Source organism: Petaurus breviceps, unplaced genomic scaffold (assembly GCF_028583685.1).
Source record: "Petaurus breviceps papuanus isolate PSGF00001 unplaced genomic scaffold, PetGlider_PUasm1.0 91041, whole genome shotgun sequence".
NCBI lineage: Eukaryota > Metazoa > Chordata > Mammalia > Diprotodontia > Petauridae > Petaurus > Petaurus breviceps.
Window position 1 is genome coordinate 217232 of NW_027187400.1, and position 16458 is coordinate 233689.

The 16458-nt window shown below is 41.1% G+C and overlaps 1 protein-coding gene across 1 annotated transcript in view; it reads left to right on the forward strand.

Moving 5' to 3' along the window:
* PHC2 (polyhomeotic homolog 2) overlaps positions 1-16458 on the forward strand; it is a 162328-nt gene that overhangs the window by 42113 nt on the left and 103757 nt on the right. The window contains exon 2 of the mRNA XM_069078435.1: positions 11197-11392. The gene's annotated coding sequence lies outside the window, so the exon portion shown is untranslated. The remainder of the gene's footprint in view (positions 1-11196; positions 11393-16458) is intronic.

Sequence of the window (16458 nt, forward strand, 5' to 3'; positions counted from 1 at the left end):
CCATCTATAAAATTATGAGGGTGGATTAAATGACTTCTAGCTCTAAACCTATGATCTTTTGAAAAACATGTTTCAGATTATGGGAATCAATATGAGTGAAGATGTCACAGTGGGAATTCCATTCAATTCAACATACATTAATTAAAAGCCTACTACTCATAAGACTGGGTGCTGGGTATTCTTTTTGGAGAAAGGGTGTTCTAGATCTATGATTTCATCAGTGGTATAGAAACTCCCTTCACCTATGCAGATTGGCAGTTTGCAATTTGTAATCTTAGAAAATTGCTTTGGGCACTGACAGATTAAATCATTTACTCATAATCAATAATATGTGGCAGAACCAGGACTTGCCATCAATTTGAGGAATGACCAAACAAGTTGTGGTATATGAATGTAATGGAATACTGTTGTGCTATAAGAAATAATGAGCAACTAAATCACTATTGATTAGAGAAATGCAAATTAAAACAACTCTGAGATACTAAATCACACCTATCAGATTGGCTAATATGACAAAACAGGAAAACGATAAATGTTGGAGAAGATGTGGGGAAAATTGGAGCACTAATGCATTGTTGGTGGAGTTGTGAACTGATTCAACCATTCTGGAGAACAATTTGGAACTATGCCCAAAGGGCTATAAAACTGTGTATACCCTTTGATACAGCAATATCACTTCTAGGTCTGTATTCCAAAGAGATTGTGAAAATGGGAAAAGGTACCACAAGTACAAAAATATTTATAGCAGCTCTTCTTGTGGTGTCAAAGAATTCAAAATTGAGGAGATGCCCATCAGTTGGGGAATGACTGAATAAGTTGTGATATGTGAGTGTAATTCAATACAATTCTTCCATAAGAAATGATGAGCAGACAGCTTTCAGAAAAACATGGAAAGACTTATACGAACTGATGCTCAGTGAAATGAGCAGAACCAGGAGAACACTGTACACAGCAACGGCAACATTAACCAGCTTTGGTAGACTTAGCTCTTCTCAGCAATGCAACAATCTAAGACAGTTCCAAAAGACTCATCATAGAAAAAGCTATCCACGGTATGAATTCAAATCAAAGCACACTATTTTCTCCCTTCTTTTGGTTTGCTTTTTTTTGCTTCCCTGTGGTTCTGATTCTTCTTTACAACATGACTAATGTGGAAATTCACTTAATATGATTGTACATATATAACTTATATCAGATTGCATGCTGTCTTGGGGAGGCAGAAGGGGAGAGGGGGGAAATTTAGAATTTAAAATCTTAAAAAAGTGTTGAAAACTAAAAATAAATGAATAAATTAATTTTTAAAAAATAAAGAAATAATGAGCAGCCAGATTTCAGAAAAACCTGGAAAGATATGCATGAACTGATGCTGAGTGAAGGGAGTAGAACCAAGAGAACATTGTACACAATAACAGCAACATTGTGCTATGATCAAATTTGAGAGATTTGGCTCTTCTCAGCAATACAGTGATCTAAGATAATGCCAAAAGACTCGTGACGGAAAATACTGTCCACATCCAGAGAAAGAACTAAGGAATCCAAGTGCAGATCAAAGCATACCATTTTCACCTTTTTTTGTTTTGTTTTTCCCTTTTGTTCTGATTCTTCTTTCACAGCATGACTAATGTGGAAATGTTTAATGTGATTTGACATGTATAACCTATATGGGAGGGAGGGAGAAAAGAGTTTGGAACTTAAAATCTTATAAAAGTGAATGCTGAAAAAAAAAGAAACAGGGCTTGAACCCAGCTCTTTTTTTTTTTTTTTTTTTTTTTTTTTTGCTTTTTGGAGGGGGATGAAGGGCAGTTGGGGTTAAGTGACACACCCAAGGTCACACAGCTAGTAAGTGTGTCAAGTGTCTGAGGCCAGATTTGAAATCAGGTCCTCCTGACTCCAGGGCTGGTGCTCTATTCACTCTGCCACCTGACCACCTCAGAACCCAGCCCTTTGTGACTCCAAAATTTGTCTCTATCTATTAGACCCCTTTGCCTCTTAGGGATAAATGGAAAGAGTGCTGTTACCAAGAGCCCAGAGGATATGTATTTAAATCCCATCTCTGACACCTACCTGTGTGGTCTTGGGCAAGTTACTTGACCTCCCTAGGCTTCAGTTTCTTTATCTGTAAAGATAAAGGGTTTATCTGGGAGGGTTAGACTAGATAGCTTCTGAGGTATCTTCCAGCTTTAATCTTGGTCTAAGACAAAAATTTAAAACATTCTTTGATCTCAGTGTGTTTATATTATAATAAATTTAATTGAAATGTAACTCGTCATGCTAAAAACTCTGAACTTCCAGTTACATATTGGTTAAAATGTAGACAGTTTGTGAGTAAGGAAAATGACTTAGTAGGAAATTAGGGATGGAGATGCTGGGTGGGGCTTTGAGAACTAATACCCCCTGGTTCCCCGGGCATTTATCATGGTTCCCTATATTTACCTAGGGTTTTAAAGTTTGCAAAATACCTTTACATAATATTGTTTTATCTGATCATCACAGCAACCCTGAGCTATAGGCAAAGCAAGAATTACTTCCCCCATTTTATGAGTAAGAAAAGTAAAGTCATGTGTCATATGGCCAGTAACAGACGGGGCAGGGCTGTAACTCAAGTCTTCTGATTCCAAGTCTGATGCTCTTTCTACTGTGTCAGCTACTTAAAGCCAAACTGAAAAAATTATATTTGATAAGAAAGAGCAAATCATTTAACATTGTTGTATATAGGAATAAGAGTAATGAAAGCAGCATATAAGAAGAATTAATCTAATAGTATAGTGCAGAATCCTTTGGAGTGGGGAGGAAATAGGACAAAAGCTCGTTCTTGTTCAATTCCTATAGACTAATATATTCCTATGGCTATTTTCAGCTCTTTCCACTCTCTCCTTTGCCTCCTATTTTTTGCCAGTATTTCTTCTATGTTATTTTTCAAATAACCATCTTTCATAATTACCCAGACACCACTCCAACGTAGCTCCTTACTCTCTTTTGTCATCACTCTTGTGATAGCCCCTTCGCTAGTCTCCCCAAGACTAGAGTCTCTTTCCAATCAAGTCCATCTTAAACATTTTTATTAGAAAAAAGGCAGTTTGGTAAAATAGGAAGAATACTGTATTAGGAGTCAGAAGACCTGGGTTCAGATTCTGACTCTGTCACTTACTACTTTTGTGAATTTGGGCAAATCACTTAACTTTTCGGGGCCGTAGTCTCCTCTTCATCTGTATAATGAATGAGTTGGACAATTCTAAGGTCCTTTCTAGCTCTAAATCCTCTAATCCATTTTATAGTTTCATTGATGCCTTTTGTACTTACTTCACTAACATCTTTACATATGACTTCCTCTCTCTCTTATCCAGTAAGTTTTCCCTTGTAAAAAAAAAGAAAAAAAAAACAACTAAGCAAAACTTCCTAACACTGCCCAATGCATTGAGATGTACACCCCAGGTCTATAGATTTCTTTACTTTTCCAACAAAAGGAGAGACTTCCATGTTGCCAATCTCCTCTAGATTCAAGATTGATTGTGATAAGTCACCTTTAGTTTCATTTTATCATTGGTTTCACATACAAATCCTAGGCTCACTCTCCCAACCCTAATTACTAGCAGTTAGGTCCCTTTGAGCAAAACTATAATCTTTCTCGCATAGTTCTAGGAGTAATTCTGAGGGATTGGGAGTGATTTTCTAATGCTATCATTTATTAATCCATTTTGATATATTGCCTCCAATATATATTGCCAATACCTGGTAATAATTCACCATTATCAATTTGACCATTTGTTTTTTTCTCAATATCAATTGACATCAGTTGATTTTAACAAAGGGGTATTTACTGTAAATACATATCAAAACCCAGGATACTAAAATACTTTCTCCTAGCAGGAGCATACTTTTCCCTTTCCACCTTGTACCCTGAGGACTGTGGGTTCCAACTTAAAGTGATTACTGCTAAACATTCAGCCTACCAAGTTCCCTTGAGTGTGGCATAGCAGATAGATGAATTGGTCCCTTGCTTGCAAGACATGGCATCTCAGCTGCTGAGTTGATTCACTGCTGGGTTGGATCCCATAGGTCACTCCTCTGGATTATACTGGTCCCTCACTTAGTTTGGCTGTAGTGGTAATGGCAGTCTCTGCCATGCACTAACATTGCAGAACCTTTGGTGATTCTTCAAACCTTTGGAAGTTCAGGAGTTTACAACCTGGTATATCATCTCTAATATTCATTCACCTAAGAGAGGAAAAAGACCACAGGGACAGAAGAACCATAGGCCCCTTGCATTCTTAGCCACAGGGCAGTGGCCCACGTGGGTAGATATGACAGTTACAGGAGTGCTTCTGCTGCCACTAGGGTACTACCTTTCTCCCTACCTGGATATCCACTATGCTTCTTTCTCTTCACTAAAAAGGTGCCAGGAAGAGATAGAGATTTCTCTCTTCTTCAGGTGCTAATAAAAAAAAAACACAAAAACTTTTTCTTTGCCACAAAGGAGACAGAAAGCAATCACAGAATACCAGCACATTCTCTGAACTGGGGACTAATCTCCTCTGCTACACAACCAAAAGTAGGCTTAAGAAGGCTCTATCCATATGCTTATAGCGCTAGCTGGCAGAGAATACTGTGCATACTGCAAGGAAGGACTGGGCTCCAACTGACCACACTTCTCACCACCTATTACAAATGAACGAATGAAAAAACATTTATTAAGGGCTTATTATGTGCCTGGCACTGTACTAATCACTGAATATACAAACACAAGTAAGATAGTCCCTTCCTTCAAGGAACTTACATTCTAATGGGCCAAGGGATTCCATGTGTACCAGCAGGGTTTGGAAATGACTGGGAAGCAATAAGGAAGCTTGGTTCCAGGTGAGAGAGGGGGAAAGGCAAACCATCAGAGCCTAGGGTCCCAGGGTCAAAGTCTAGGATCTGGTGGAATAGGTGTAGGAGGAGGACCAGAGGGCAGGTGGTGTGGTTTGGCAATGTCCAGAGTGATTTAGAAGCCTGATTTGATGCTAGAGAAAGTCTCATTATAGCTGCAAGAGAGATATCCTTTTCATTTCTATCCATTTAAAAAAAATAAGAGGCTTTTATATTCATTTAAAGCTCATTGTGGACCATGAGGTAAGATTTGGACTAATTGGATAAACTACACTTCATTTTTCCAATTAGTTCTTGTTAAGGATCACTTCCCCCAGACAGTGATGTTCATGGGTTTATTGAACACTAGGTAGAGTTGGGTTATTTCTAATTTTTACTTATTTACCTATCTGTTCCACTGATATACTTTAATATTTTTAAACAAAGTCATATAATTTTTGTGTTTACTGCTTTATAACTGATCAATCAATAAGAATTTATTAAGTACTTATTATGTGCCAGGCACCATCCTTAGTGCTGGAGCTATAGATGAAAAGTTGTAACATGTAACAGTTCCTTCCATCAAGGAGCTTCCATTCTATCTAATGCACTAATGTTTGAGATCTATAAGTGCTATTTCCCTTTTATCCCTGCTTTTTTTTTTCAATTATTGTCCTTGAGATTTCTCCAAATGGATTTTGTTTCTTTTTTGTCTAGTTTCATAAAGTAACTCATTGGTAGAGCACTAAATCTCTAACTTAATATTGAGACCTCAAGATGACTTGGATTGGTGTAGCCTAACCATGTGTAATGGCAAGCAAAGAGGTAGTTAACACCTTGTTTCAGCTATTTGGTTGATACCTAGTTTCAGTTCTTGCCCACAATTGAGAAGCAGAACTTGTGAACCCCAAAACTTGTGAACCCTAGAACTTGTGAACTCCTATTGCTGATGCAACAGGAAGGGGAGGAGCTAATGATCATATATAAAGAGAGGCCCAGGCTGGAGAGAGCAGAATTGAGAATAGAACTTGTGGTGGCAGAACTGAGAACTGAGAAGAGAATTGAGAAGAACTGAGAAATGAGAAAATAGGAGAACTGGAAGGAAGCATGGCTGTGGTGCTGGTACTTTGTCTGTTTTGATGTTACTTTGTCAGTTTCCTCTGCTGATAGAGGACTTTGATGTTGTTACAGAAGCCCTGGGACCTTACTGCTGGTTCAGAAGTCCTGAAAGAGGACTTTCTGGTTGTCTGTTTACAGAAGTCCTAGAGGAAGGTTTTGGAAGTCCTGGAACTTTACTGATGATTTGTGTTGACCTCATGGACCTTGTTTGTGGGTCTCTGTTGATTTCTATGTTGATGATTTGTGTTGACTTCTTAGACCTTGCTTGTGGGTCTATGTTGATTTCACAGGCAGATAGTGAATTGATGATGGTGCTGGCAATGTGCATGAATGTTATTTTAGCTCTGTTAAGCTTTGTCTTCCCAGAAACATAAACTGTGAAGGACTTGAGGTGGACTGGACACTTTGAGCTTCAGTATGAAACAGGAACTGGACAAGGAGCTGGACAAGCAGCTGAGAGCTGTCTGCCTTTGAATCCAGGTGACAGTTGAATAGATTCAGGCAGGAGCTGGGACCGTGGAAGAGGAACCATGGAATCTGAGAGCCAGCCTCAAGTCAAGATGAAAAGGCCTCTTCTTGGGTACCTAATGTGAATGAGAAGATCATGATTTACTGAAGCCTAGGGGTGGGAGGACTTTGTACTCTGTATCCTGTACCTCCTCTTCAGAATGATTGAATTAAGGATGATTGGAAACTAATCTCCAATTAAGAAGAAAGAAGACTTTTTGACTGAGAGATTAAGACAGTGTGACCTAGGGGTGGAGAACTCTAACCTTTGTACTTTATATCCCTAAAGGAGGCTTGCTTCCTAAGGATGATTGAATTAAAGACTTACTGAATGATATCTTTTGTTTAAAACTATGTGGCCACTTTAATGATAACTTGTAATGCTCTAACATTGTAAATGCTGTACTTTGATTTCTGTGAATGTTTTGCTTTAATTTATTACTGAATAAATAGAGAGTCCAATATACTATGTAATCAGAACCTTGAAGCTGTTCACAGCAGCAGCCCTCTGGAAAGCTGCTCGTGCTTGGCTTTACACCATGATTATTGAAGAGCCCTCTAATTCTTTAGGTCTTTATCTTGTGATCTTTTTTCAAATCAGATAGTTTTATTTCTCAGAAATCCACAGTGGTTCCACAAAAGATAAAATAGAACAAATAGTATACATGATTAGTGAAAATTCTGTTGGGCAAAGGGAAGGAAAATCATGTGGAGGATCATAGATTTAGAACTGGAAGATACTGGAAGGATGGAGATACATATACACTCAAGTTATTTGATTTTATTAAAATTTGATGTACTTACAACTTTTCAGGCATAGAACTTTTGCGTAAAGTGGTACATATGACTATATATTAATAAACGGCATCTCAGAATTGGACAAACTTCAGTTGTGAAGTCCATCCTATAGCTAAAATAGCAAGAAGAGGCCTCTCTACTTGAAAATCTCCAGTGTTGGGAAATGTACTAGGTATAGAAACACACAGTCCATTTGCTCTTGGACATCTAGTTGTTGGAAAGTCTAAATGTGCTTCTGCAGCTGCCACCCACATTTTCTCCTTCTCTCAAAATGAGTCTAACCCTATTTCCTTTCGCCAACCATTCTGATACTTTAAGAAAGTGATCATGTTCTTCCCAAGCCTTTAACAGATTTTTTTCTTGGCAGAGTCCATTTGCTATCTTGCTGGTTTTCCTGTAGACACATACTACATTATCAATGGTCTTCTCAAAATGTGTTACCCAGACCTGAACAAAATATTTTTAAATGGGGTCTGACCAGGACAGAGGGTGGCTAAAGTCCTTTGTCTTTTAGGTTCTATAGCTTTCTTGATGAAACTAAGAAGTTAGTTGTTGGGTTTTTTATGGTGTCATGCACGATTTTCTGTGGTCTACAAATCCCAGTATTTGTTTTCATTTAAGCTGTTTAGTGATCTCTCCTCTGTCCTCTGCTAGTGGTGTTGATTTGTTGAACCTGTGTAAGACTTCACATTTATTTCTGCTGATTTTCATACACTTGTTAGATTCAAGATCCTAATTATGTTTTTCTGGATCCTTCCTCTGTCATCCAACAAGTTAGCTGTCCCTTCCCATCTATAGGTTTAATAAACATCCCATCTGTGCTTTTATCCACCAATAAAAATTTGAAACAGCACAGGAGCTGATAATAACAGTAGCTCACTTTGTAGAGCACTTCTAAGTTAACAAATAACTGTGAGAGAAGATAGTCAAAATAACACCTCCATTTTACAAATGAGGATGCTTAGACTCAGAGACATCAAGTGACTTGCCCAAGGTAACGTAGCTGGTAACCGATGGTATCAGACTTTGGACTTAGCTTTCCTGACTTCACAGTCAGAGTGCTTTTCACTACTATCTTCCCTGTGCTCGTTTGTTTGTTATTTCATTAATGTTTTGAAATCTTTTTCAAATGTCTGAGCTCTGTTTTCCCGGATACACTGAGCTTCTTGCAGGGGAGTGGGGAAACGACTGTATCTTGTCTTTCCTATTTCCCAAAGCCCTTAGCATATGGTGGCTGCTCAATTAATAGTGGCTGGCTGGCTGGCAGCAGAAGGCCACTGTAGAAATGGAAAGCAGTTGCATGGCTGAATTCCCCAGAACATAAATCTCCCCTCTGGGTCAGGTTACAACGAGGCTGAACTGCTTCCCCCTGGTTCTCAGGAGCCTGGCGCTGGCATCTCCTCATGTCAGCATCAGGCTAGCAAAGGTGGCAGCTGAATCTTTCATGAACTCTCTGCCACCAGCCATCCTTGGCTCATCATCCTGCCAATGACTCTGAGCTTCCAGGAATGTGTCCAGCTGTAATTATGTGGCTCTTCATTGCTTTTAATTTGCAGACAGTGACAGTGATGATGATAATGTAATCATAACGATGACCCTCACGATTCTTACTGATACTCAGGTTAGGGTTCTTAATGGAGGTGGTGTGGTCGGGACTTTGACTCAGGAAGGCCTGCTTTAAATCCTGCCTTTGGTGCTTCTTAGCCCCATGACCATGGGCAAGCTCCTTGATCTTCTTGAGCCTCAGTTTCCTCATATGTACAATGAGAGAATTGTACCAGATGGTCTCTTAAGGTTTTTATCATTCTGGAGTAATGTGATTCTATTATTCTAATTGAAGGTAATCAGTTACTAAATACTGCCCACAAGAATAAAGCAAAAAACCTAGAGGTTTTCAGAGGATGGTTTGCTTAATGAACCTGTTTCAGAGACCAGCAACCTGGGAAATGGAGACCAGGTAGAGGGAGACAGTTCAAAGCTGACTTCTCCCTCCAGAGAAAGCACAGCCTCAGGTTTCCTTTGCTTGTTCTTTCCTGCTGTCTGATGTAAAAGTGATCAACAGAAGGGCTCTGGCCTTTGAAGTGAGCAGCTTATCAAGATCACTGTCAGAGTGCCTGACAGCTAAGTGCCTTTGGAGCTCTGGGGAACTTCTCTAGAGAAAATACACCCTCAGCCTCGAGACCTTCTTCCCTGCCCTCCGGATTCTCTTGATAACCCTCTGAGAGGGCTCCAGTTATGCACATAAGGCTTCCTTTATGAACCTGAGCCCTTTCTCCTTATACAGAGGGCTGCCCAGATAAAGAGAGTGGATGGATTGAGGTATAGGAAGGGCATTGGTCCTAATAGGTCACATCTATTTTCATTTACCTTCTGAAAGAGGATTAAAAAGAAAATTCAATTTTGCCTAATGCTTTCCCCAAATGGCTAATTTATATGCTAATTAGCCAGATAGGAATCAATGAAGCCTAGTAATCAATATGATATCCCAGGCACCAGTAATGAAATTCATTTTGAGATGCACTGCCAGTGGAAATGAAGCAATTATGCAGAATAAATGGGGCTGCTCAGGGACTAGAGAATCTCCAGACTGCAAATGGCTGTAACATTTCTCCCTGCCTTTCCCTATCCTCCATTCCATACTCCATTGATTCCAAGCACCATTCAAGGCACTTAAGGAATCATGTCTAGCTTTCTCCTCTCTAAATGCCTGGTCTTGTCAATCCAGTTGCAACATGACTACTGGGTGATCATGGGCTTGTGTGGGGAAACAAACCAAGGGCAGCTACAGAATCTGAAAGGTTCTGCTCATGGACCACCACCTACAGATAGTTTATCCTAATTTGGTGCTCTCTCCTTCCTTTTCAAATGATCACAAGTATATTTATCTGTTTTTTTATGAATCCCCTCAAAATAACATAAACTTCTTGAGGATTTTTTTTCATTTTGCCTTTGTGGAGCAGCCAGGTGGCACAGTGGAAGAGCATTGGGTTTAGAATCAAAAAAGACTCATCTTCATTAATTCAAATCCAGTCTCAGACACTTCCTAGCTGGGTGACCCTGGGCAAGTCACTCACCCCTTTCTGCCTCATTTCCTCATCTGTGAAATGAACTGGAAAAGGAAATGGCAAACTACTCCAATATCTTTGCCAAGAAAACCCTCAAATGTGGTCACAAATATTCAGTCACGACTGAAACGACTGAACAGTAACAACAAATCCTTTGCATCTAGTGCAGTGCCTTGCATGTTATTGTTGTTTTCAGTCATTACAGCCGTCTGACCCTTTTTGACCCCATTTGAAGTTTTCTTGGCAAAGATACAGGAGTGGTTTGCATTTCCTTCTCCAGCTCATTTCATAGATAGGGAAACTGAGGCAGACAGGGTTGAGAGATTTGCCCAGGTCACCCAGCTAGGAAGTGTCTAAGGCTGGATTTAAATTCAGGTCTTCCTGATTTCGGGTACCACCTAGCAGCCATGCCTTGCTTATAGCAGGCACTTAATAAAATTTGTTGGATTGGATCTGTTTGAGAGGAAGTAAAGCTCATAGATACTAGAGGATAAATAAGAGCCAAATGGAAGACAATGACATGAGTGGGAAGCGATTATAAGATCATAGGAGCATAGATTTAGAGCTAGATGGGGCTTTGGAGGTCACTAACTTGACAGATTAGGAAACTGAGGTCCTGGTTAGCTTTGGGGTACAAGCCAAGATTGAAGTCAGCCACAGTGTATCCATAGGGTTTAGCCTAGCTCTGGGAGGTCTGGTCCAACCCTGGCTTTGATCCAGTGGTTCATACACATTTCATAGTGGATCCAATTCCACTATAAAACAGACTATAATTTCTTGTTTGGCTCTTATCCCTCAAAAGCCAATCCCCAGCTCCTTATCACTCAACCTAGATTAATCAGATTGGACCTTTATCTTGTAGGCTCCGGGTGAAAAAATAATGTCCCTTTTGGATGGAAAAGCCTGTTCCAGCCCAAGATTGCTCTTGTCTTCTTGCCTCCTTTGAAGAGTTGCTTCAGTTGCCTTGGCACCTGAACCTTGGTTAGTTCATTTGTACTGATGTGAAGACCTTGGAGCTGTCTAACACCCTAGACCATACCTTTCTTCAAAGCCCAGGGGTAAGTAAGATTTTGTCATCCAGCCGTTTGATGTGAGTAGAATTCTCCAACTCAGTTTTCTTGGGAGAGGACAGAATGGTAACTCTTGCAGATGGTGCTGTAATGTGATTCAAGCTAATGAGGCTGCCTGGTCATTCCTTAATGACAGCTGCTAGAACATGAACATCTACTCTTTGAAGGTAGGGAGGAAAAGTCTATGGTATTAAACAGGAAAACAGTAAGGGGTAAGCATTTATACTGCACCTACTATGTGTCAGGCACTGTACTAAGAGGAAGTGGGTGCTGTTATTATTCCCCTTTTACAGATGAGTAAACTGAGGCAAACAGAAATTAAATGACTTGCCCACAGCTAGTAAGTATCTGAGGCTGTACTTGAACTCAGGTCTTCCTGACTCCAGGTACTCTACCCACTGTGTCACCAGCAGCCTTCAACAGCTGTGAGAAAGCTGCAACACACCCCAGATAATGAACTATGATGGAGAATGGAGGGAGGAAAAACATAAACTGACTTACCAAAAAAGACGGTGAGCTGGCCGTGTGTGGAGAATGAAGGATAGCTGCTAGATGGCATATGTGTTCCACTGGTGACCTCTCAGTGTCAAGAGAAAGTGAGGAAGACCCGCCGCTGCCTGAGTGGACCTCTGGTGGGGCACTGGTGAGAGGGGCACATGAGGGGCAGGCACAGATACCTGCTCTCTGCTTCACTGGAGGAAACTTTCCTGCTGTCGAGGCTACACATCTCTTGTACTGAATGTTGAACAAGTATTTTGAGTAATTCTTCTGGTAGTGGTGAAGGGTTGTGTGGACCCATTCCCATGCTCTCTGACTTGGATCCCAGTGAACGAGAGCAGAGTGGCAAAGTATGTCACAAAATGAATAAGTAGGATAGGGAGAATTTAGGTAATCCTGAATTCAAGTCTAGCACACTAACCATAAGACCATGCTGCCTCTTTGAGTGAGATTTAGTTCAATACACATTTATTAACACCTGCTGTATGCAAGGTACTGTGCCAGATGCTGGTGATTTGTATCAAGTGGAAAAGGACAAGATTTCTGCCCTTCCAGAGTTTTACTACATACTCTGGAAATAGGACACGAACATGAATAATGTCACACAACGCAGAATATGGTAGGGGCAAAGGAAAGATCCAAAGTGCCCTGGGAAAATCTGAGGAGGAGAAAAATACTTTTGGCCAAGAAGGCCTGGGAAGGCTTCATGGAGGAGGCAGCACCTGATGTATTGAAGAAAGAGAAATATTTCACTGGGTAGATTTGAGGAAGGAGAGAATTCCTTTTTTGGGGACATACTATACACCTGTATGGAGGTAGGACACAGTATAATGATGCTCAGGGACATCAAGTGGCTTGGCCTAACTGGCAGACTCACAGTTCCTATTGAAAAAAGGGAACCCATGGGAGTTTCTGAGTTGTGATGGAGGCTTGTATTAGGGTGGTGGCCATGGGATAGAAAATAGAGGACAGATGCAAAGGATGGTAAAATAAATAGGACCTGTCAGCTGACTGAAGGGGGAGCAGAAAAGGAAGAGTAAAGAATCAAGAATGATTCTAAAGCTTCAAGCATTGGTGACTGGGAGAACGAATGGTAGGGTCATCAGAGGCAAGAGGAAAGTTAGCAGAAGGGGCATTTTTTTTTCAGGGGAAATCATATAAGTCAGTTTTTGACATGTTGAGAGAGAGAGAAGAGCAAGAACATGTTTACAAAGGGAAACATCCCAGGCTTCTGAACCCTGCCCAGATCACACTAGTGCTGGAAGCCAGAGTGGACTAGGCTTCAGGGAGTCCACTCCAGCCTCCCTACAGCCCAGATCCCACTGGGGTTTTCCCTTTTTCCCCAGCCTTCTTTTTTCTTTTTTAAGCTTTTTTAAAAATTTGTTTATTTTTAGTTTACAGCATTCAGTTCAAGCTTTTGAGTTTTAAATTTTCTTCCCCTCCCCAGAGAGTGTGCAGTCTGATATAGGCTCTACACATACATTCATATTAAACATATTTTCACATTAGCCATATTGTAAATAGGAATTATAACCAATGCAATGAGTTATGAGAAAGAAGAAGCAAAACAAAATAAAAAGAGAGAGAGCAAATAGTATGCTTCCATCTTCATTCATAATCTATAATTCTTTCTATGGATGTGGATAGCATTTTCCATCTTGAGCCTTTTGAAGTTATCTTAGAATCCTGCATTGCTGACAAGAGCCATGTCTATCAAAGTTAGTCATCACACAGTATGGTTGTAACTATGTGCAGTGTTCTCCTGGTTCTGCTCCCCTAACCCAGCATCAGTTCACCTAAGGCTTTCCAGGTTTCTCTGAAGTCCACCTGCTCATCCATTCCTATAACACAATAGTATTCCATTACATTCATATACCACAATTTGTTTAGCAATTATACAGTTGATGGGCATCCCCTCAATTTCCCATTCTTTGCCATGACAAAAAGAGCCGCTTTAAATATTTTTGTACTTGTGGGTCATTTTCCCATTTGTGTGCTCTCTTTGGGATATAGCCCTAGAAGCAGCACCCTTCTTTAACCCTCCTATTTGAATATTGACCTCCATGCCTGTCCCTGGGGGAGTAGAGGTCACCAGCCCTGCTCTGACCTTTTTCACCACTTCCCAGCAGCTGTAGGCTCATTCATTGGTCACCTTAGGGGAGGGTAGCTTCAGTAGATTGGTGGAAGTCAAGCCAGACTAAAGGGGGTTGAGTAGGGAAAGGAAGTGATGAAAGAGGAGCCTTATTCCTGTTTGGTCAAGATTAACGGGAAAGATAATCAAGGTTAGGGAGTGGGGGTGGGGGAAAGGGATAAGCATTTATGTAGCACCATTTATATGCCAGGCTCTGTGCTAAGCACTTTACACATATCATCTCATTTGATCCTCACAGCAACTCGGAGAGGTAAGTACTATTATTACCCTCATTTTGTGGATGAGGAAACTGAGAAAGATTAAAGTGACTTGCCGAGGGTTACATAGCTAGTAAGAATCTGAGACTGGCTTTGAACTCAGGTCTTCCTGACTCCAGGCCCATCAGTCTATCCACTGCACCACCCAAGCTGCCTTTCGAGCTTTCTTACCCATTGTCTTTATTCTAAAGTTTTGTTTATACCCCTTCTTTTTACATCACAGCCATTTCCAGATATACTTCTGACCCTCACACTCACCCTCCTCACCTGCCCCCTCCCAGGCTCCACAAAAAAAAAATGTTAAAACATAAGTATGTGATTATAATTGACTGCATTTGGCAAGGTAGGCATCATTCCATAGGCTTCCACCTCTCCAGGGAAAAGAGGAAGACCCATTTCCTCTTCTCTGGCTTCAAGATTGGTCATTATAATTATAGAAGGGTCAACTAACTCTTATATAATTTTATATTTATATCATTGTAGTAATTATGTATATTGTTCTCTAGGTTCTGCTTGCTTTACTCTGCGTCAGTTCACACAAGCCTTCCTGTGTTTTTCTGAATTTTGCGTATTTTCCATTTCTTTAAGTGCAGTAATATTTAGTTGTCTTCTTTTACCACTGTTTGTTTAGCCATTGCCCAGTCACGGGATCCCAGGGTGATAGGACAGACCATCGATTTAGAGCTAGAAGGGCCCTGAGATGCCTTCTAGGCCATCCCTTTATCTTGCATTGTGGAGCTAAAGCTTCACTAAAGGTTAAGTGACTTGTTCCAGGTCACATCTGAACATTTACTTTCTTTCCAGTTCTTTGATGCCACAAAGAGAGCTGCTTTAAACATTTTAGTATATTTTGAACTCTTTCTGTCTCTAACTTCCTGTTGAGGCATATGCTTAGCAATGAGCTCTCTGGCTCAAAGGGTTGAATGTTTTGGTAACTTTTCCTCTGAATACTTCCAGATTGTTTTCCAGAAAGCTTAGATCAATTCACAGCACTCCCAACAGCATATTAGTGTGCCTGTCTTCCCACAGCCTTCCCTACATTCACTATTTCCATCTTTCATCAGCTCTGATGAAAGTCCTAGCCATTGTCTTTAGCTAGGCCTTTTCCAAGAGGCACCAGGCAGGGCAACGTAAAACCAGGGTTTTACTGCCAGGGGTCTAGAAGCAGAGGCAGAGGTTCCTATAGAACCGGCTAAACAGAGGGCAGACCCCAACCATCTGGGAGCCCTGAGGAACTGGTAGATGGGAAGGAAGGAGGAAAGGTGAGAATGATCTCTCCTAGTATTCCCTATTGCCTGACTGCTGGGAGAGTGACTTTTGGTGCTTTTCTGGAAAAGTGGGCTTTTCCTCTCCAGTAGAGCAAAGGTTACTGTAGCCCAAATTTGTCTGCATGGGCAACCAGAGCAAAGGGAGAAGAGCTCCTCTGAACTTTTGAGCTTTTCTGAGTGCTGCAGCCAGCAGGAAAGGCTTAGCTGCTTCCCCTGCACACACAGAGGGGCAGGAGGCAGTGAGAGTGCTCAGACAGCCTGCTATGCAAAGCATGTGCATGGTTTGGGTAGTCTCCTTTTGGGTTTGTTTTATTCAGTAATGTGTCCCTTGAGAAGAGCAGCCTAAGCAGCCTGGGTTACCCTGCAATTTCTCCAAACTATTTGCATGAAATACTGCAGGCAAAAAGCCTAGCCTGTGATAGGCCGTTGCTAGGTAACAACATAATCATCAAGAAATTAGGCTGTCCTTTTTTTTTTCGACCCAGAGTATGTGTGTGATTGCAGCCTTGTGCAGGAGGCGAGAGAGGGAGTGGAACAAAGAGAGATAAATGGGATGGTCTCACAGGCCAGGAGGCTACAGCCACAAACCTGCATCCCACGGTAGGACAATCTGTTTGGGGCTGGGATCTGTCGGGCCAACCTTGGGGCCTTTTTCCTTTTAAGAAGCCAGACCTAGCAGGGGTGCACCCAGTTCCAGGAAGCAGCAGCAGGGACTAAAACTGGGCAACTTTGACCTTTGGAGTGATCTTAGGGGCAAGGGTGGTTGGGAGTGGGGGGGGGGGATGCTGGAGGAAGTGATGCCTAATGTACAGGAACCACTCTGAAGACAGGCAGTGTGGAAAAGTGCCTGTGTCTGGGAGAATGTGACTGTGTGCTCAC